The sequence below is a fragment of the Pleurodeles waltl genome, chromosome 10, assembly GCF_031143425.1.
Source record: "Pleurodeles waltl isolate 20211129_DDA chromosome 10, aPleWal1.hap1.20221129, whole genome shotgun sequence".
NCBI lineage: Eukaryota > Metazoa > Chordata > Amphibia > Caudata > Salamandridae > Pleurodeles > Pleurodeles waltl.
The window spans coordinates 1,066,388,292-1,066,410,730 of NC_090449.1; the positions used below are offsets into that span (position 1 = coordinate 1,066,388,292).

General features: G+C 54.0%; 1 protein-coding gene across 2 annotated transcripts in view; it reads right to left on the reverse strand.

Moving 5' to 3' along the window:
- Positions 1-22,052, reverse strand: part of WIPF3 (WAS/WASL interacting protein family member 3) — a 166,125-nt gene extending 144,073 nt beyond the window's left edge. For both annotated transcript variants that reach the window (XM_069212105.1, XM_069212102.1), the window contains exon 1: positions 21,943-22,052. The gene's annotated coding sequence lies outside the window, so the exon portion shown is untranslated. The remainder of the gene's footprint in view (positions 1-21,942) is intronic.
- Positions 22,053-22,439: the final 387 nt, after the last annotated feature.

The following is a 22,439-nucleotide window of genomic DNA, read 5'->3' on the forward strand; positions in this document are numbered from 1 at the left end:
CAGAGTAGACTAAAGTGGCATAGAGTGCAGTGGCATAGAGTGCAGTGGCATAGAGTGGTGCAGAGTGGAGTAGTGTAGTGTGGTACAGAGCAGAGTGCTGTAAAGTGCAGTGACAGAGTGGAGTTATGCAGAGTAGAGTAGTGTAGAGTGCAATGGAATAGAGTGGTGAAGAGTATAGTGGCGGCTAGTGCAGTTTTGCAGAGTAGAGTGTCAGAGTGCAGTGGCGTAGAGCGTATTGAAGTAGAGTGCAGTGGTTTAGAGTGCAGTGGTTTAGAGTGCATTGGGGCAGAGTGGCATAGAGTGCAGTGGCGTAGAATAGGTTGTTTCAGAGTAGAGTGCAGTGGTATAGAGTGGAGAGGTGTAGGGTAGAGTGCAGTGGCGCAGAGTGCAGTGGCGCAAAGTCGATTGTTTCGCAGTAGAGTGAGGTGGCTTGGAGTGGAGAGGTGCAGGGTAGAGTGGAGTTGCACAGAGTGGCATAGAGTGTGATGGCACAGAGTAAAGTGGTGTAGAGTGCCATGGTATAGAATAGATTAGAGTGACGTACAGTGTATTGATGTAGAGTGCAGGAGCACAGAGTTGAGTGTAACAGAGTAAAGTGCACTAGCATAGAGTGTGTTAGCATAGAGTGCAGTGGCGTACAGTGCAGTGTTGCAGGGTGGCATAGAGTGGAGTTGTGCAGACTAGATTGGTGTTGCCAGGACTGGAGTGGTATAGCGTGCAGAGCGCAGTGGTGTAGAGAGGCGTAAAGTGCATTGGCATAGAGTAGAGTTGCACAAAGTGGAGTAGAGAGGCGTAGTGTGAAGTAGCATAGAGTGCAGTGGCAGAATGTGGAGTGGTTCAGAATGGAGAAGAGTGCAGTGTCCCACAGTGCAGTGGCATGGAGTGGTGTAAAATGGAGTGATGCAGAGTAGGGTGCAGTGGTGTGGAGTGGTGCAGAGCAGAGTGGAGTGGAGTATGCATGGTGTGGTAACACACTGCAATTACAGACAATACGTTTTTGATTGAAATGACCATGACATTGCACAAACACAGTTTTTCAAATCAAACTATACTGTGCACAGCCAATGATGTGTGGAAAGTGCATCAGCTAAAGCAATGATTTGTTTTAATCATGTAAAGGTATTTGTTTCCAGCACAGCTAAGAATGAACAAAATGAGCTTCATTTGTACTCCTGATTCTGATATATTCTGAAGTTTATTTAAATGTTGTCATGTGATAGAAAAAAACTCTTTCCTAACCCCAGTACTCAGGAAGATTGTCAGATAAATCCTCTCACTTTGAAGTCAGAGAAAAAAAAGTAACCACTAAGTTCCCATCGAAGACAGAGCCTGACATTTACCTTGTTCTTTGAATGCACAGCAAATGTGATGAGATAAGAACAAGATTTACAGGCCTGTTTACAGAAAGGGAGCACTCGGAAGGATACTGTAAATAAGGTTTGTCAAGTGAAGGGACGAACTCAAGCTGCATAGCCTAAATTATATAAAGCCAGTAAATTGAAAGCAACAAAATGTGAGTTACAAACCACAAAGCCAATGGCAAGCAACAGGCGGAATGCATTCCCAAGAAAGCTCTATGAATGTACTTAAAGTGACAGCCGTGGGATATTTTGTGGGGAAAGTCCAGTATTTTAGTCCAGTCCGTATCTTGCAGAGGTTTGGCCACATCAATCACCCAGGTAGTATGACGAGAAGACCTGGAGTGGTCTCAGTGTTGAAGGAAAGGTCTGTACACCCATTCTATCAGTTTGCCACCAGTCCCCATGGTGTAGAGCTTCTGGCACACCTCATGTAGGGTTAGTGCTAGGTGGCAGACATGAAATAGGGGATTTAATGATTGTTTAAGGTGGCTGTAAGTAAGGAGTTGACCGGGGTGAAGATGGTAGTCTGCCACAAGGGTTTGGAAATGTAGTAGCTCACCGTCCAGAAACAAATCACCCAATTGTAAGACACCTGCAGGATGCCACTGATGGAATTGCTCTGAGCACAGCCGTCCTGTGCGAGTGGGAAGGCTTAGCAAAGGTAGTGCAGGAGCACAGGGTTTCCGAGTGTCAGTGAGTTTACAGGTTCTGGCAAGGCAAGAGAAAGCCATGCATGATAACCCCGGATGGTGATCCGTAGAATGGTCAGTAGGAAACAATGAGCAGTGCATTAAGCCTTCCTTAAAAGTCTTTACTGGTAAACCCCATCTCATGCAGGGGGGCGGGCAGAAAGCCAGTGAGCCACCCATTGGACATCTGCAGCTGAATAATAGCATTCTAAGTCCAGAGGGCCTAATCCACCCACAGTCACGGGTAGCTTTACCCGACGGCGCCGCAGCGACCAAATCAGATGTGTGGCCTGTCTGAAGAAGGAATGAAGGACGAGCAGGGGAAGGTTTGCAAAATAATACTATCATCGGGGTAGCACACCATCTTCGCTAGTGCCACTTGGCCCACTACAGAAAGCAGAAGAGAAGACCAAAAAGCAAACTGGGTTTGGAGGGACCGTGACGCTCTGCCGAGATTTCCATTATGCAAATCAGTGGGAGAATGGTAGATATTATTCACTAGGTATAAAAAGGTACCTGCCTCCCAGTTAAATCTGAGCTCTAATTGTATATAAAGGGGAAAACAATGCCATATGTGAAGGAAACACTAATTACATTTTTAAATGTTTACATTTTGTTTGTGCAATTTACATCCCAAATACTTTGAAGATTCTATATTTACTTGACATTTAGAAATAACTTAGATCACTATTTTGGCTTTTGCTCAATTTCAAAACCATTTAAAGACATGGACAAAGTGGGCAATGGTCTTGCACAACCTTGCAAGGGGTCTGGCCCCTGCTGACTCTTCACAAGCACTAACAGCGAACCATTGCACCAGAAGAGTTTGCCAAGGTGGATGGGTGTTGATTGTTCAACCACTTGACAGTGCCCCTTCTGTTTCGCCCCTGTGTGCAGACAACTCCCCAGGTACCCAATACCTTCAAATAGTCTTGGTGGACCCATCTTGTCTGATTTTAGGAATTGTCCCACCTTGTTCTTCTCTTCCTTATTTATCCAGTTCTGAGCAGCAACCCTTTGAATCACTTGCCGTGGATCTCCCATTTGATCTCGATTTCATCCTCCTCTTTTATTATCTTTGATTGGTAGTCCGGGCTCCCAGTTCTGAGATAAATGTGGAGTCCCAGACGTACACTCTAGAGCTGTGAGACTACAGACAAGCTGTGGGTACCTCACATCCTGAACTTAGGTGTGAGACAGTCACCCACACCATCAGTCCTGCCTCATTCAAAACTTTTAGGTTGAAAGTCCGTGGGCGGTTGGGGTGAGTCAGATGCTTTTGTTCAATTTGTATAAACTAGCATAAGGTTAATTACCTTAATGTTTCCCAAACAGTTCACCAGGTTTTTAAAATGTTCAGAAAAATAATTAAAATGTTGCTGTTTCTTTCTCTTCAAGAAGCACTGGGTAGATTTGGGTAGGGGCGATGGCCTTGACACAGTGCTGAAGGGCATTAATTTACTACTGAACAAGGACGTAATGTGACACCTGAATGTAGCAGACCAGGAGCCAATCACAAAAACACTACGGTGAATAAATAGTGCTCTGTTTAAAAAGAGTAAATAAATGCACTGACAACATACTGAGGCATGGCCTCTCTTGGGTGTGTCTGTAAAACTGACGTTTGTTCTTGAATTTTTGTCCTGAATTTTGACCCTTTGTCCGGAATTTTTTTACAGTCCTGTCCAGAATTTGCCTCAATGCCAGGTGGTCACCCTAGTGATAGCGGGTCCCAGGGTCCGGACACCGGTCTGTGATGGAAACCAAGGGACAGCTCGGGAACCCACTGCAGGACCCTAGTGATAGCAGGACCCAGGGATCAGACACCGGTCTGTGATGGAAACCAAGGGACAGCTCGGGAAGCCACCGCAGGACACTAGTAATAGCAGTTCCCAGGGACCAGACTCAGGTCTGTGATGGAACCCAGGGACCAGACACCGGTCTGTGATGGAAACCAAGGGACAGCTCGGGGACCCACCGCAGGACCCTAGTAATAGCAGGACCCAGGGATCAGACACCGGTCTGTGATGGAAACCAAGGGACAGCTCGGGAAGCCACCGCAGGACACTAGTAATAGCAGTTCCCAGGGACCAGACTCCGGTCTGTGATGGAACCCAGGGACCAGACACCGGTCTGTGATGGAAACCAAGGGACAGCTCGGGGAGCCACGGCAGGACCCTAGTAATAGCAGGACCCAGGGATCAGACACCGGTCTGTGATGGAAACCAAGGGACAGCTCGGGAAGCCACCGCAGGACACTAGTAATAGCAGTTCCCAGGGACCAGACTCCGGTCTGTGATGGAACCCAGGGACCAGACACCGGTCTGTGATGGAAACCAAGGGACAGCTCGGGGAGCCACCGCAGGACCCTAGTAATAGCAGGACCCAGGGATCAGACACCGGTCTGTGATGGAAACCAAGGGACAGCTCGGGAAGCCACCGCAGGACCCTAGTAATAGCAGTTCCCAGGGACTAGACTCAGGTCTGTGATGGAACCCGAGGGACAGCTCGGGACACCGGTCTGTGATGGAACCCCAGGGACAGCTCGGGAGCCACCGCAGGACCCTAGTGATAGCAGGTCCCAGGGACCAGACACCGGTCTGTGATAGAACCCCAGGGACAGCTCGGGGAGCCACCGCAGGACCCTAGTGATAGCAGGTCCCAGGGAACAGACACCGGTCTGTGATAGAACCCCAGGGACAGCTCGGGACACCTGTCTGTGATGGAAACCGAGGGACAGCTGGGGAAGCCACCGCAGGACCCTAGTGATAGCCGGTCCCAGGGACCAGACACCTGTCTGTGATGGAACCCCAGGGACAGCTCAGGGAGCCACCGCAGGACCCTAGTGATAGCAGGTCACAGGGACCAGACACCGGTCTGTGATGAAACCCCAGGGACAGCTCAGGGAGCCACCGCAGGACCCTAGTGATAGCCGGTCCCGGGGACCAGACACTTGTCTGTGATGGAACCCAGGGACAGCTCGGGAGCCACCGCAGGACCCTAGTGATAGCCGGTCCCAGGGACCAGACACCGGTCTGTGATAGAACCCCAGGGACAGCTCGGGACACCGGTCTGTGATAGAACCCCAGGGACAGCTCGGGAGCCACCGCAGGACCCTAGAGATAGCCGGTCCCAGGGACCAGACACCTGTCTGTGATGGAACCCCAGGGACAGCTCGGGAGCCGCCGCAGGACCCTAGAGATAGCAGGACCCAGGGATCAGACACCGGTCTGTGATGGAAACCAAGGGACAGCTCGGGAAGCCACCGCAGGACACTAGTAATAGCAGTTCCCAGGGACCAGACTCAGGTCTGTGATGGAACCCAGGGACCAGACACCGGTCTGTGATGGAAACCAAGGGACAGCTCGGGGACCCACCGCAGGACCCTAGTAATAGCAGGACCCAGGGATCAGACACCGGTCTGTGATGGAAACCAAGGGACAGCTCGGGAAGCCACCGCAGGACACTAGTAATAGCAGTTCCCAGGGACCAGACTCCGGTCTGTGATGGAACCCAGGGACCAGACACCGGTCTGTGATGGAAACCAAGGGACAGCTCGGGGAGCCACGGCAGGACCCTAGTAATAGCAGGACCCAGGGATCAGACACCGGTCTGTGATGGAAACCAAGGGACAGCTCGGGAAGCCACCGCAGGACACTAGTAATAGCAGTTCCCAGGGACCAGACTCCGGTCTGTGATGGAACCCAGGGACCAGACACCGGTCTGTGATGGAAACCAAGGGACAGCTCGGGGAGCCACCGCAGGACCCTAGTAATAGCAGGACCCAGGGATCAGACACCGGTCTGTGATGGAAACCAAGGGACAGCTCGGGAAGCCACCGCAGGACCCTAGTAATAGCAGTTCCCAGGGACTAGACTCAGGTCTGTGATGGAACCCGAGGGACAGCTCGGGACACCGGTCTGTGATGGAACCCCAGGGACAGCTCGGGAGCCACCGCAGGACCCTAGTGATAGCAGGTCCCAGGGACCAGACACCGGTCTGTGATAGAACCCCAGGGACAGCTCGGGGAGCCACCGCAGGACCCTAGTGATAGCAGGTCCCAGGGAACAGACACCGGTCTGTGATAGAACCCCAGGGACAGCTCGGGACACCTGTCTGTGATGGAAACCGAGGGACAGCTGGGGAAGCCACCGCAGGACCCTAGTGATAGCCGGTCCCAGGGACCAGACACCTGTCTGTGATGGAACCCCAGGGACAGCTCAGGGAGCCACCGCAGGACCCTAGTGATAGCAGGTCACAGGGACCAGACACCGGTCTGTGATGAAACCCCAGGGACAGCTCAGGGAGCCACCGCAGGACCCTAGTGATAGCCGGTCCCGGGGACCAGACACTTGTCTGTGATGGAACCCAGGGACAGCTCGGGAGCCACCGCAGGACCCTAGTGATAGCCGGTCCCAGGGACCAGACACCGGTCTGTGATAGAACCCCAGGGACAGCTCGGGACACCGGTCTGTGATAGAACCCCAGGGACAGCTCGGGAGCCACCGCAGGACCCTAGAGATAGCCGGTCCCAGGGACCAGACACCTGTCTGTGATGGAACCCCAGGGACAGCTCGGGAGCCGCCGCAGGACCCTAGAGATAGCAGGACCCAGGGATCAGACACCGGTCTGTGATGGAACCCCAGGGACAGCTCAGGGAGCCACCGCAGGACCCTAGTGATAGCAGGTCCCAGGGAACAGACACCGGTCTGTGATAGAACCCCAGGGACAGCTCGGGGAGCCACCGCAGGACCCTAGTGATAGCAGGTCCCAGGGAACAGACACCGGTCTGTGATAGAACCCCAGGGACAGCTCGGGACACCTGTCTGTGATGGAAACCGAGGGACAGCTGGGGAAGCCACCGCAGGACCCTAGTGATAGCCGGTCCCAGGGACCAGACACCTGTCTGTGATGGAACCCCAGGGACAGCTCGGGAGCCACCGCAGGACCCTAGAGATAGCAGGTCACAGGGACCAGACACCTGTCTGTGATGGAACCCCAGGGACAGCTCGGGAGCCACCGCAGGACCCTAGTGATAGCCGGTCCCAGGGACCAGACACCTGTCTGTGATGGAACCCCAGGGACAGCTCGGGAGCCGCCGCAGGACCCTAGAGATAGCAGGACCCAGGGATCAGACACCGGTCTGTGATGGAACCCCAGGGACAGCTCAGGGAGCCACCGCAGGACCCTAGTGATAGCAGGTCCCAGGGAACAGACACCGGTCTGTGATAGAACCCCAGGGACAGCTCGGGGAGCCACCGCAGGACCCTAGTGATAGCAGGTCCCAGGGAACAGACACCGGTCTGTGATAGAACCCCAGGGACAGCTCGGGACACCTGTCTGTGAAGGAAACCGAGGGACAGCTGGGGAAGCCACCGCAGGACCCTAGTGATAGCCGGTCCCAGGGACCAGACACCTGTCTGTGATGGAACCCCAGGGACAGCTCGGGAGCCACCGCAGGACCCTAGAGATAGCAGGTCACAGGGACCAGACACCTGTCTGTGATGGAACCCCAGGGACAGCTCGGGAGCCACCGCAGGACCCTAGTGATAGCCGGTCCCAGGGACCAGACACCTGTCTGTGATGGAACCCCAGGGACAGCTCGGGAGCCGCCGCAGGACCCTAGAGATAGCAGGTCCCAGGGACCAGACACCGGTCTGTGATGGAACCCCAGGGACAGCTCGGGAGCCACCGCAGGACCCTAGAGATAGCAGGTCCCGGGGACCAGACACCGGTCTGTGATGGAACCCCAGGGACAGCTCAGGGAGCAACCGCAGGACCCTAGAGATAGCAGGTCACAGGGACCAGACACCGGTCTGTGATGGAACCCCAGGGACAGCTCGGGGAGCCACCGCAGGACCCTAGTGATAGCCGGTCCCAGGGACCAGACACCTGTCTGTGATGGAACCCCAGGGACAGCTCGGGAGCCACCGCAGGACCCTAGTGATAGCAGGTCACAGGGACCAGACACCGGTCTGTGATGGAACCCCAGGGACAGCTCGGGAGCCACCGCAGGACCCTAGAGATAGCAGGTCCCAGGGACCAGACACCGGTCTGTGATAGAACCCCAGGGACAGCTTGGGGAGCCACCGCAGGACCCTAGTGATAGCAGGTCCCAGGGAACAGACACCGGTCTGTGATAGAACCCCAGGGACAGCTCGGGACACCGGTCTGTGATAGAACCCCAGGGACAGCTCGGGACACCTGTCTGTGATGGAAACCGAGGGACAGCTGGGGAAGCCACCGCAGGACCCTAGTGATAGCCGGTCCCAGGGACCAGACACCTGTCTGTGATGGAACCCCAGGGACAGCTCGGGAGCCACCGCAGGACCCTAGAGATAGCAGGTCACAGGGACCAGACACCTGTCTGTGATGGAACCCCAGGGACAGCTCGGGAGCCACCGCAGGACCCTAGTGATAGCCGGTCCCAGGGACCAGACACCTGTCTGTGATGGAACCCCAGGGACAGCTCGGGAGCCGCCGCAGGACCCTAGAGATAGCAGGACCCAGGGATCAGACACCGGTCTGTGATGGAACCCCAGGGACAGCTCAGGGAGCCACCGCAGGACCCTAGTGATAGCAGGTCCCAGGGAACAGACACCGGTCTGTGATAGAACCCCAGGGACAGCTCGGGGAGCCACCGCAGGACCCTAGTGATAGCAGGTCCCAGGGAACAGACACCGGTCTGTGATAGAACCCCAGGGACAGCTCGGGACACCTGTCTGTGATGGAAACCGAGGGACAGCTGGGGAAGCCACCGCAGGACCCTAGTGATAGCCGGTCCCAGGGACCAGACACCTGTCTGTGATGGAACCCCAGGGACAGCTCGGGAGCCACCGCAGGACCCTAGAGATAGCAGGTCACAGGGACCAGACACCTGTCTGTGATGGAACCCCAGGGACAGCTCGGGAGCCACCGCAGGACCCTAGTGATAGCCGGTCCCAGGGACCAGACACCTGTCTGTGATGGAACCCCAGGGACAGCTCGGGAGCCGCCGCAGGACCCTAGAGATAGCAGGTCCCAGGGACCAGACACCGGTCTGTGATGGAACCCCAGGGACAGCTCGGGAGCCACCGCAGGACCCTAGAGATAGCAGGTCCCGGGGACCAGACACCGGTCTGTGATGGAACCCCAGGGACAGCTCAGGGAGCAACCGCAGGACCCTAGAGATAGCAGGTCACAGGGACCAGACACCGGTCTGTGATGGAACCCCAGGGACAGCTCGGGGAGCCACCGCAGGACCCTAGTGATAGCCGGTCCCAGGGACCAGACACCTGTCTGTGATGGAACCCCAGGGACAGCTCGGGAGCCACCGCAGGACCCTAGTGATAGCAGGTCACAGGGACCAGACACCGGTCTGTGATGGAACCCCAGGGACAGCTCGGGAGCCACCGCAGGACCCTAGAGATAGCAGGTCCCAGGGACCAGACACCGGTCTGTGATAGAACCCCAGGGACAGCTTGGGGAGCCACCGCAGGACCCTAGTGATAGCAGGTCCCAGGGAACAGACACCGGTCTGTGATAGAACCCCAGGGACAGCTCGGGACACCGGTCTGTGATGGAAACCGAGGGACAGCTGGGGAAGCCACCGCAGGACCCTAGTGATAGCAGGTCACAGGGACCAGACACCGGTCTGTGATGAAACCCCAGGGACAGCTCGGGAGCCACCGCAGGACCCTAGAGATAGCAGGTCACAGGGACCAGACACCTGTCTGTGATGGAACCCCAGGGACAGCTCGGGAGCCACCGCAGGACCCTAGTGATAGCAGGTCACAGGGACCAGACACCTGTCTGTGATGGAACCCCAGGGACAGCTCGGGAGCCACCGCAGGACCCTAGAGATAGCAGGTCCCAGGGACCAGACACCGGTCTGTGATGAAACCCCAGGGACAGCTCGGGACACCGGTCTGTGATAGAACCCCAGGGACAGCTCGGGAGCCACCGCAGGACCCTAGAGATAGCAGGTCACAGGGACCAGACACCGGTCTGTGATGGAACCCAGGGACAGCTCGGGAGCCACCGCAGGACCACATACCAACAGAAAACAAGCACTGGCAAAGGCAGCAGGTCTTGCCCGTGCGACAACTATGACTGAGCAGATGAACATTTTACAATGAATATGTTTCTGAAACCTCAACCGAATCCGGCTTTTAAAAGATTTATGTTTAAAGACTGACATTTTTAAGCGTCAAACAAAATAATCACTTTCTCACAGATGGAAATGAAAAAAAAAACTACAAAGGAGATTGATTGTAGGTGCACAATTATCAATGCAATGGAGCCCTTCTCACACAGCTGCTGCTACACGCTGTTACATGGTCCACGGGCACAGGGATGCCATAAGGTGTTCACTAAAAGCGATGCAACAATGAACAGGAGAGAGAAAGCAACCAATCTCAAAGTTGCTTCAGATGGGACCTTGGACATGGAGAAGCTTCCCCAAGCAGCAAAGATGTCACTGTGTAGGGAGCTCGTGCACTCCCAGGTCACCCCAAGGAGATGCTGAAGTGTGGCTATCAAGGCTGAAAGACCTCGTATACAAATCATTTAAAATGTTTACATTAAAATACAGGAGACAGAAAGCGATTTAAAATCATAAATGTTGGGAGTTTTGTGCACCAGTGCAATTTTTGTTAAAAACCTTGAGGAAAGTCATTGCTAAATATTCTGGAAAGATTTAAAAATAAAGTTTAAACCATCATTCGTAGAATTAACAGGAGACAAGACGGCATAAACTTGGATTTGTCTACCTTGATTTCTGCTCTTGAAAGTTCTACGCCACAAGAATGTAAGTTTATTAATGATGAGATGAACAGCACACTGGGATTATCAGATAATTTCACCACATCAACGGCTGATAAATGTGCGGGATTCTTTTGAAAAGCTTTACAAAAGGTATATAACGCCCCTTTCTCTCAATACTGTGCCCTGCGGATAAAACTGGCGACATTTCTAGTTTACGGATGTGTGAGTACTGGAAATCTGTAATCTGGACTGATAACCCCCAGTTTCCCACACAGGGGGCACTGAATCAGAGCTGTGTGTGTGTGGGGGGGGGGGGCGGACAGCTTTTGTTGTTGGCTGTAGTTTAGAAGAGTTTCTCTCTGTGCCTTTTGATAACATCCATCATAGACAACTGCACCAGTTTGTGAAAGACGTAGTGGGTTTGTCTAACAGTTGGATGTTTAATATCCTTTCTGCATCGCAGCTAAGGTGGGTTAATGCCTTTAGTGTGTGTGAAGCTTCAGAAAACAAAACCCCTCACAAACATCCGGCTCCATCTCCTTGAACGTGGGGGGTTGTCAAGCTCCCTCCGCCACCTGCACCCCAGCTTTGGACCTGAGCCCCCCGAGAGGCAGCTCTGCAAGGGAGGCTGCTCTCCCTGGGAGAGGTTTGCTGTCAGCCACTCACGTGCGTGGTCCTTAGAGACACCGTGACAATGCGCCAAAAAGCAATCCAGTTACAGGCCAAACTGGAAGACCCCGAAACACTCAACTGCCTCCAGGCCTTTCCGATCATCGCGCTACAAGAAAGTGGGCCTTGGAACCAGTCTCCATCTCGGGTACCCCCATTCCCTCCCACCTGCTATCAGTTCAGTTTCTAAGCGCTAGAAAAGGCACAGCAAACACAGAGCACCCACTAGGTCACTCCTCGGATCCAATACCAGTAGAGGACAATGTTCTACTCCAAAAATACTGATTGGTGGGGAATGGGTGCAGAAAAGACAGCCCAGAGCAATGTAGGGATAAAGGAATCGAGGAAGGCCATAGTGTCAGAAGGCCATAGGAATCACAGGCTCATATAAAGGTATCAATGGGGTAACAAAAGGGAAGTGAGTCGCACTTAAATGAAAATCAAGCATGCCAACTAAAGCTTTATTTTTATAGTTTGTATTTCATAATGGGCTCCACAGCCACTCTGGATACCAGCCTTCTCCGAGTGGCTCGTGAGCCACTGGGAGCTCTCTAGGTACCTGTGAGTAGCTCTCCTGTCTGCAGACCAGCCTTCTACAACGAGTGGCTCGTGAGCAACAGGGAGCTCTCTAGCTACCTGTGAGTAGCTCTGTCTGTAGACCAGCCTTCTCCAACGAGTGGCGGCTCGTGAGCCACTGAGAGCTCTCTAGGTACCTGTGAGTAGCTCTCCTGTCTGCAGACAAGCCAACTGAATTAGAAGCTTTTGCTTGGTTTAATATATACATATAGCAAAATAGAGAATGTATATACAATAGAAAAATTAGAAAAATTTGCTTATTTTCAGAATTCATAAGCTGATATTTGGAGAAAAATGCCTCAATTTCCAAAATATATTTAAAGCTGATATTTGATTGATAAATCATGCGATGTTGGAGAGACTCTGTACAAACGCTATTACTTTGGTGCCAGAGGCATCGTAGCTGTGATGTAATACCCATACAGAGGCTTTCCATATTACAGATACCCTTTTACATTACTGCTGGCGACCATGCCTGATGCTGCGAGGTTATCACCAGTGGTCACCTAGCACATGGTGGCACCAATGTAAGCCTGTCCTGTGGGGCCACCAGTAGACCACTGACGACATTAGTAACTCTCAATGTGTTTCATTGAACATAAGTACCTCCTTTACAGAAAAGGATGGAGGTCCCGGTGTATGGTGTAACACCACAAAGCTACTCAACAGTGAGGTGTATTTTCTTCTTCAGAAGCAGATGGCCATTGCTGATTTTCGGTGGCCTGGCACTCGGACTTCGGTGATTTTGCTCAGATCCTAAAAGGCACATGTCACTACAATGCTTTTTGACAATTTACAAACAGGCAAATGAGAAATCTCTATGCTCATAAATAATTACTGCAGAACTGTAAATGAAAACTACACAGGCATGAACAGAAGGGAAACTCGGCCCATATCTGGAACCCCACTATCAATTACTGAGCTGCCTGAAGCCAGCTGCCACCGACACAACACACAGGACAGAAGATGGGCATGAGAGCATTAGCGCCAGCAGAAAAGGACCAGTGGTGACATGAGAAGTTTGGAAAGAAAAAAAACAGACCATTGGCTGATGGCCAAGATGTGCTGGTCCAATGGGAAAATGGATTAGAATTATTAACAGGGCCATCTCAACCCTTCATTCCAAAAGAAACTGGGAGCAAATATTGCCAGATTTGGTTTCTTATTTCACCAAAGATATGAGAAGGGAAAGAAATTAAAATAGAAAGAAATCCGGAAGTAACTGGAAGAATATGTCTTTCACGTTCAACAAGTTGCATTTTACTTGCAAGAACAAAATCTGATCTTCTTGCTAAAGCAATGGGAGACCAGATCCCTACGAAATACTTGCCACTAGAACCTTGACCTAAAAAGCCAAGAAATGGGGCAAACACAGGCCTGTGTCCCTGCAACCAAGGAGGAAACTGTAAATCCTGCAGGGCTTGAAAGAATACAGCTCTAAAGCACTGAGTGCAAGAACACCTGCATTTCTGGCATGAGTTGTAAGATTCAAGAGACCAACGAGTGGCCCAGTAGTCATGTTAACACTCCTGTTTCCTTGGCTCTGAAGGTGTCACCTATAGAAAACAGCAGGTGTAATGTGACCCGAACAGGAGCTGTGCGGTTTATCTACACAGCTGCCCCCACAGCCCCCCCCCCCTTCCGCCCCCGGCCATTTCCAGTGTAATTCGCAAAAGGACCTGAACCCCCATCTTTGAGGTGTGTCCCCGTCTCTCCCCGTTTGTCTATAACAGACAGTTTTGCTGCCCAGGCACTAACCTACGGGTAAGAGTCTAGGGGCGCTGCTAACCCGGGTGACCAGCAGGAACGTGACGTCAGCCATGCTAAGGCACTACTAGTGTATGAGTAAGTTCGTTGCGCCGTGTGCTGGGCTGTGGGGGTGACAAGGCGTTAGATTAAACTTTGGGGTGCCTGACAAACATCCTATGTAGAGCAGCTCACTGAATCCAGGGCGGATGAGCCACTGGGCCCGGAAACACCGAGAGATGATGGGTTCTGCCCCCCCCCCCCCTCCGACCCCTCAAAGCAAGGGCAGGAGTCGTCCCAGTGTCTACTCCGTGGGATGGGCCACTGGGTCCGGAAACACCGAGAGATGATGGGTTCTGGCCCCCCTTCCCCCCATCGACACCTCAAAACAAGGGCAGGGGGCAGGAGTCGTCCCAGTGTCTACTCCATGGGATGGGCCACTGGGTCCGGAAACACCGAGAGATGATGGGTTCTGCCCCCCCCCCCCCCTCCGACCCCCTCAAAACAAGGGCAGGAGTCGTCCCAGTGTCTACTCCATGGGACAGCAGTCTTCAATCCTGAATCCTATAAACCCCTCACTTTGAAGTCAGCTGAAGGCTGAGTAACAGCAGACACAGCCTGACCTGTGACCTCGGACTCTGATTGTCAAGCAAATGTGTCAAGCAAATGTGATGGGGCCAGATAACAACATGTTTATTACCCAAGAAACAAGTTCGGGGAAGGATTCCATGAGCACTGCTTGAGCATGGGCAGGGAGCAACTCGGGCAGGGGAGCCTAAAGCAAATAAAGCAAGCAAATGGGAAGCCAGGAAATGCAAGTTACAAACCACAAACCCAGTGGTAAGCAAAGGACAGAATACATTCTCAGGTCAACTTTCTGAAACTCCACAAAGTGTCTTTAACAGACTAGGCAGCTGCGACCCAAAGCTGTCATACAAAATACACATGATAACATAAAACAATGCACAACAGCACGGCACAAGGAGGCGGGTACAGGAACAATTACTGGAGTGTCTGTGCAGTGTACAGCCCTCATGGCTCGCGGTGCATGCAGCGCACACTTACCTGCCACAGGACATGCCAGCCTTTGCCCTCCCGACGGCCTCATACGATGCCACACAGCTGCGGCATTACACCTACCTTAACACCTTAACAGCAATGTGTCCATTTTCCATTCCTTGAGAGATCAACACACAGGGGGTTATTACAACTTTGGAGGAGGTGTTAATCCGTCCCAAAAGTGACGGTAAAGTGACGGATATACCACCAGCCGTATTACGAGTCCATTATATCCTATGGACCTCGTAATACGGCTGGTGGTATATCCGTCACTTTACCGTCACTTTTGGGACGGATTAACACCTCCTCCAAAGTTGTAATAACCCCCACAGTGTGTTAACCTAGGCAACAACAGTCAAGTATCTTACACAGGTAACTGCTTACTCCCACTACGGGTTCCCGAATGACCCTCAGCACTGACGGGACATTCATACGTTTAATGAATCTCGCGAGTTAAACGCTCACAGCTGACATCGATATTAACCTGAAATTCAGAGGTTCAGATCCAGGCACGGACAACTCATCTATTCATCCTTCCAAGAACTATGAAACTATTATCAGGTTACATTGGGTAAGAACCGCGCACACGACGATCCGTTTAAAGCGCTTAAGATGAACGTGCTATACAAAGAACAGGTTTAATTATTATAAAATGTGAGTCATTCTCCCTACCGAGTGCGTCGGCGTCTTTTGTTTCCTGCTAGTCTTTTTAACCCCGAAGTACAACAAAGTCGCCCCCTCAGCCCATTAGCAGCGCCTACGACTGCCAGAAATCACTTCTGTGCGCCGCGGGGCACTTGTTCTCTGCTCCGGAGGCGCTAGTTCAGTCACCTCATTGTAAACCTGGGGGGCGGGGGCACTTCCTGCTGCCAGCAACCGGAATGTCCAAAGGTGCCCCGAGGGCTAAACTGAGTGAAGCCAGAGGGGTTGGGGGTTAAACTGACCCTTGGGGGTCCACCTGGCAAGGGTTTAAGCAGCGGAGGTGTGACGTCACTCCCCCGCCCCCCAAGACACATTCAGAGGTACTGCCCCGACCCCCTCAGACGCATCCCACCCATATAAATAGTAAGGGGAGAGAGGGGGCCTCTGCTTGCACCCTGGACGTGACCCACCATCACTGACCCCTCACTGCCTCTGACTGCACACAGAGCGGTGTGCATCATGTCCTGACTTGCAACATGTCGCGATAACTGTATACAATACACTCAGTACCATCTTTGCTCCACTGGCCGTGAATGCTTTAGAGGGGGGCACCCCTCCCCTCGGCTGTGGTGGTCTTCACTGGCAGCTGACAGCAGCCCTGCGCTTGCCTTATAGATGTGACTGTACTCACAAGATACAGGCAGGCCTTATCCGGTCTGTGTCTGTACTCACAGGCTGTTGACAGCTCTCCTTCCCCTGTCTGTGACTGTACTCATAGGTGCTGATAGCTCTCCTTCCCCTGTCTGTGGCTGTACTCACAGGTACTGACAGCTCTCATTCCCCTGTCTGTACTCACAGGCACTGACAGCTCACATTCCCCTGTCTGTGGTTGTACTCACAGGTGCTGACAGGTGCTGACAGCTCTCCTTCCCCTGTCTGTACTCACAGGTACTGACATCTCTCCTTCCCCTGTCTGTGGCTGTACTCATAGGTGCTGACAGCTCTCCTCCCCTTGTCTGTACTCACAGGTGCTGACAGCTCTCATTCCCCTGTCTGTGGCTGTACTCACAGGTACTGACAGCTCTCCTTCCCCTGTTTGTGGTTGTACCCACGGGTGCTGACAGCTCTCCTTCCCCTGTCTGTACTCACAGGAGGCTGCTGACAGCTCTCCTTTCCCTGTCTGTGTCTGTCTTCACAGGTGCTGACAGCTCTCCTTCCCCTGTCTGTACTCACAGGTGCTGACAGCTCTCCTTCCCATCTGTACTCACAGGTGCTGACAACTCTCATTCCCCTGTCTGTGACTGTACTCACAGGTGCTGACAGCTCTCCTTCACATCTGTACTCACAGGTGCTGACAGCTCTCATTCCCCTGTCTGTGTCTGTACTCACAGGTGCTGACAGCTCTCCTTCCCATCTGTACTCACAGGTGCTGACAGCTCTCATTCCCATGTCTGTGTCTGTACTCACAGGTGCTGACAGCTCTCCTTCCCATCTGTACTCACAGGTGCTGACAGCTCTCCTTCCCCTGTCTGTACTCACAGGCACTGACAGCTCACATTCCCCTGTCTGTGGTTGTACTCACAGGTGCTGACAGGTGCTGACAGCTCTCCTTCCCCTGTCTGTACTCACAGGTACTGACATCTCTCCTTCCCCTGTCTGTGGCTGTACTCATAGGTGCTGACAGCTCTCCTCCCCTTGTCTGTACTCACAGGTGCTGACAGCTCTCATTCCCCTGTCTGTGTCTGTACTCACAGGTGCTGACAGCTCTCCTTCCCCTGTCTGTGACTGTACTCACAGGTGCTGAGAGCTCTCCTTCCCCTGTCTGTGACTGTACTCACAGGTGCTGACAGCTCTCCTCCCCCTGTCTGTACTCACAGGTGCTGACAGCTCTCATTCCCCTGTCTGTGTCTGTACTCACAGGTGCTGACAGATCTCCTTCCCCTGTCTGTGACTGTACTCACAGGTACTGACATCTCTCCTTCCCCTGTCTGTGGCTGTACTCACAGGTGCTGACAGCTCTCCTCCCCCTGTCTGTACTCACAGGTGCTGACAGCTCTCATTCCCCTGTCTGTGTCTGTACTCACAGGTGCTGACAGCTCTCCTTCCCCTGTCTGTGACTGTACTCACATGTGCTGACAGCTCTCCTCCCCCTGTCTGTACTCACGGGTGCTGACAGCTCTCATTCCCCTGTCTGTACTCACAGGTGCTGACAGCTCTCCTTCCCCTGTCTGTGACTGTACTCACAGGTGCTGACAGCTCTCCTTCCCATCTGTACTCACAGGTGCTGACAGCTCTCCTTCCCCTGTCTGTACTCACAGGCACTGACAGGTCACATTCCCCTGTCTGTGGTTGTACTCACAGGTGCTGACAGGTGCTGACAGCTCTCCTTCCCCTGTCGGTACTCACAGGTACTGACATCTCTCCTTCCCCTGTCTGTGGCTGTACTCACAGGTACTGACAGCTCTCCTCCCCCTGTCTGTACTCACAGGTGCTGACAGCTCTCATTCCCCTGTCTGTGTCTGTACTCACAGGTGCTGACAGCTCTCCTTCCCCTGTCTGTGACTGTACTCACAGGTACTGACAGCTCTCCTCCCCCTGTCTGTACTCACAGGTGCTGACAGCTCTCATTCCCCTGTCTGTGTCTGTACTCACAGGTGCTGACAGCTCTCCTTCCCCTGTCTGTGACTGTACTCACAGGTGCTGACAGCTCTCCTCCCCCTGTCTGTACTCACGGGTGCTGACAGCTCTCATTCCCCTGTCTGTACTCACAGGTGCTGACAGCTCTCCTTCCCCTGTCTGTGACTGTACTCACAGGTGCTGACAGCTCTCCTTCCCATCTGTACTCACAGGTGCTGACAGCTCTCCTTCCCCTGTCTGTACTCACAGGCACTGACAGCTCACATTCCCCTGTCTGTGGTTGTACTCACAGGTGCTGACAGGTGCTGACAGCTCTCCTTCCCCTGTCTGTACTCACAGGTACTGACATCTCTCCTTCCCCTGTCTGTGGCTGTACTCACAGGTACTGACAGCTCTCCTCCCCCTGTCTGTACTCACAGGTGCTGACAGCTCTCATTCCCCTGTCTGTGTCTGTACTCACAGGTGCTGACAGCTCTCCTTCCCCTGTCTGTGACTGTACTCACAGGTGCTGACAGCTCTCCTCCCCCTGTCTGTACTCACAGGTGCTGACAGCTCTCATTCCCCTGTCTGTACTCACAGGTGCTGACAGCTCTCCTTCCCCTGTCTGTACTCCTTGGTACTGACAGCTCTCATTCCCCTGTCTGTACTCCCTGGTACTGACAGCTCTCATTCCCCTGTCTGTGACTGTACTCACGGGTGCTGACAGCTCTCCTTCCCCTGTCTGTGACTGTACTCACAGGTGCTGACAGCTCTCCTTCCCATCTGTACTCACAGGTGCTGACAGCTCTCCTTCCCATCTGAACTCACAGGTGCTGACAGCTCTCATTCCCCTGTCTGTGACTGTACTCACAGGTGCTGACAGCTCTCCTTCCCATCTGTACTCACAGGTGCTGACAGCTCTCCTTCCCCTGTCTGTACTCACAGGCACTGACATCTCTCCTTCCCCTGTCTGTGGCTGTACTCACAGGTACTGACAGCTCTCCTCCCCCTGTCTGTACTCACAGGTGCTGACAGCTCTCATTCCCCTGTCTGTGTCTGTACTCACAGGTGCTGACAGCTCTCCTTCCCCTGTCTGTGACTGTACTCACAGGTGCTGACAGCTCTCCTCCCCCTGTCTGTACTCACAGGTGCTGACAGCTCTCATTCCCCTGTCTGTACTCACAGGTGCTGACAGCTCTCCTTCCCCTGTCTGTACTCCTTGGTACTGACAGCTCTCATTCCCCTGTCTGTACTCCCTGGTACTGACAGCTCTCATTCCCCTGTCTGTGACTGTACTCACGGGTGCTGACAGCTCTCCTTCCCCTGTCTGTTACTGTACTCACAGGTGCTGACAGCTCTCCTTCCCATCTGTACTCACAGGTGCTGACAGCTCTCCTTCCCATCTGAACTCACAGGTGCTGACAGCTCTCATTCCCCTGTCTGTGACTGTACTCACAGGTGCTGACAGCTCTCCTTCCCATCTGTACTCACAGGTGCTGACAGCTCTCCTTCCCCTGTCTGTACTCACAGGCACTGACAGCTCTCATTCCCCTGTCTGTGGTTGTACTCACAGGTGCTGACAGGTGCTGACAGCTCTCCTTCCCCTGTCTGTACTCACAGGTACTGACATCTCTCCTTCCCCTGTCTGTGGCTGTACTCACAGGTGCTGACAGCTCTCCTCCCCCTGTCTGTACTCACAGGTGCTGACAGCTCTCATTCCCCTGTCTGTGTCTGTACTCACAGGTGCTGACAGCTCTCCTTCCCCTGTCTGTGACTGTACTCACAGGTGCTGACAGCTCTCCTCCCCCTGTCTGTACTCACAGGTGCTGACAGCTCTCATTCCCCTGTCTGTACTCACAGGTGCTGACAGCTCTCCTTCCCCTGTCTGTGTCTGTACTCACAGGTGCTGACAGCTCTCCTTCCCCTGTCTGTGACTGTACTCACAGGTACTGACATCTCTCCTTCCCCTGCCTTGACTGTACTCACAGGTGCTGACAGCTCTCCTTCCCCTGTCTGTACTCCCTGGTACTGACAGCTCTCATTCCCCTGTCTGTGACTGTACTCACGGGTGCTGACAGCTGTCCTTCCCCTGTCTGTGGCTGTACTCACAGGTGCTGACAGCTCTCCTTCCCCTGTCTGTGGCTGTACTCACAGGTGCTGACAGCTCTCCTCCCCCTGTCTGTCCTCACTGGTGCTGACTGCTCTCATTCCCTGTCTGTGACTGTACTCACAGGTACTGACTGCTCTCATTCCACTGTCTGTGGCTGTACTCACAGGTGCTGACAGCTCTCCTTCCCCTGTCTGTGGCTGTACTCACAGGTGCTGACAGCTCTCCTCCCCCTGTCTGTCCTCACTGGTGCTGACTGCTCTCATTCCACTGTCTGTGACTGTACTCACAGGTGCTGACAGCTCTCCTTTCCCTGTCTGTACTCACAGGTGCTGACAGCTCTCATTCCCCTGTCTGTACTCACAGGTGCTGACAGCTCTCCTTCCCCTGTCTGTACTCACAGGTGCTGACAGCTCTCCTTTCCCTGTCTGTACTCACAGGTGCTGACAGCTCTCATTCCCCTGTCTGTACTCACAGGTGCTGACAGCTCTCCTTTCCCTGTCTGTACTCACAGGTACTGACAGCTCGCATTCCCCGGTCTGTGGTTGTACTCACAGGTGCTGACAGCTCTCCTTCCCGTCTGTGGCTGTACTCACAGGTGCTGACAGCTCTCCTTCCCGTCTGTGGCTGTACTCACAGGTGCTGACAGCTCTCCTCCCCCTGTCTGTGCTCACAGGTGCTGACAGCTCTCCTCCCCCTGTCTGTGCTCACAGGTACTGAGAGCTCCCATCCTCCTGTCCCCTGGCCACCGCGGTACTCACAGGCTGCAAACAACACCCCCTCCCCCCATGTCCCCTAGGTGCAGCTGTAGTCACAGGCGATCCATAGGACACCTGCCTTCACCGGCTCAAGGGGTACTTTTCTATATCCTGTGTCTTTGCTGTACTCACATGCCCCCCACCACCCCCGGGGCGGCTCGGTACCTGGGTAAGGTTGTGGGTAGTCACAGGCTGCAGACAATACCCCTTGACTGTCCCCTAGGTGTGACTGTACTCACAGGACCCGTGGGGCACCCTTCTATATCCTGTGTCTTTGCAGTACTCACATGCTCCACCCCCGACCCCCGGGGCGGCTCGGTACCTGGGTAAGGTTGTGGGTACTCACAGGCTGCAGACAATACCCCTTGACTGTCCCCTAGGTGTGACTGTACTCACAGGACCCGTGGGGCACCCTTCTATATCCTGTGTCTTTGCAGTACTCACATGCTCCACCCCCGACCCCCGGGGCGGCTCGGTACCTGGGTAAGGTTGTGGGTACTCACAGGCTGCAGACAATACCCCTTGACTGTCCCCTAGGTGTGACTGTACTCACAGGACCCGTGGGGCACCCTTCTATATCCTGTGTCTTTGCAGTACTCACATGCTCCACCCCCGACCCCCGGGGCGCGTCGGTACCTGGGTAAGGTTGTGGGTACTCACAGGCTGCAGACAATACCCCTTGACTGTCCCCTAGGTGTGACTGTACTCACAGGACCCGTGGGGCACCCTTCTATATCCTGTGTCTTTGCAGTACTCACATGCTCCACCCCCGACCCCCGGGGCGGCTCGGTACCTGGGTAAGGTTGTGGGTACTCACAGGCTGCAGACAATACCCCTTGACTGTCCCCTAGGTGTGACTGTACTCACAGGACCCGTGGGGCACCCTTCTATATCCTGTGTCTTTGCAGTACTCACATGCTCCACCCCCGACCCCCGGGGCGCGTCGGTACCTGGGTAAGGTTGTGGGTACTCACAGGCAGGCAGTGGGGGGCCCATGCCCCTCTGTCTTGGTCCTCGAGGAGCTGAAGCCGGACAGGCGGCTGCACCGGGCAGGATCTGCGGCGGTAACTGGAGAGCAGGGGAGGAGGAGGGAACACTGAGGGCACTCCCTCCACAGGGGGAGGGCAGACGGAGCTCCTCCTCTGGGGGGGGGGGGGGGGGGGATAGAGGGAGCTCTTGAGTACACCACAGAGCACATAGGTGTCTGCCAGGGCCTGCGGGGCTGGGGCCGAGGGAGCTCCTTCTCTGGGCCATGGTGGTCTCCCCCCAAGGCCTGCGAAGCTGGGGAAGAGGGAGCTCCCCCTCTGAGCCATGGAGCCAGGGCCTGCGGGGCTGGGGCAGACAGAACTCCTCCTCTGGGGGATGGAGGCGAGTACGGCACACAGGTGTCTGCCAAGGCCTGCGGGGCTGGTGGGAAGCAGAGGGCGCACCCCTGCGCCACAGGATGGGGGGAGTTCAGACACCTGTCCCG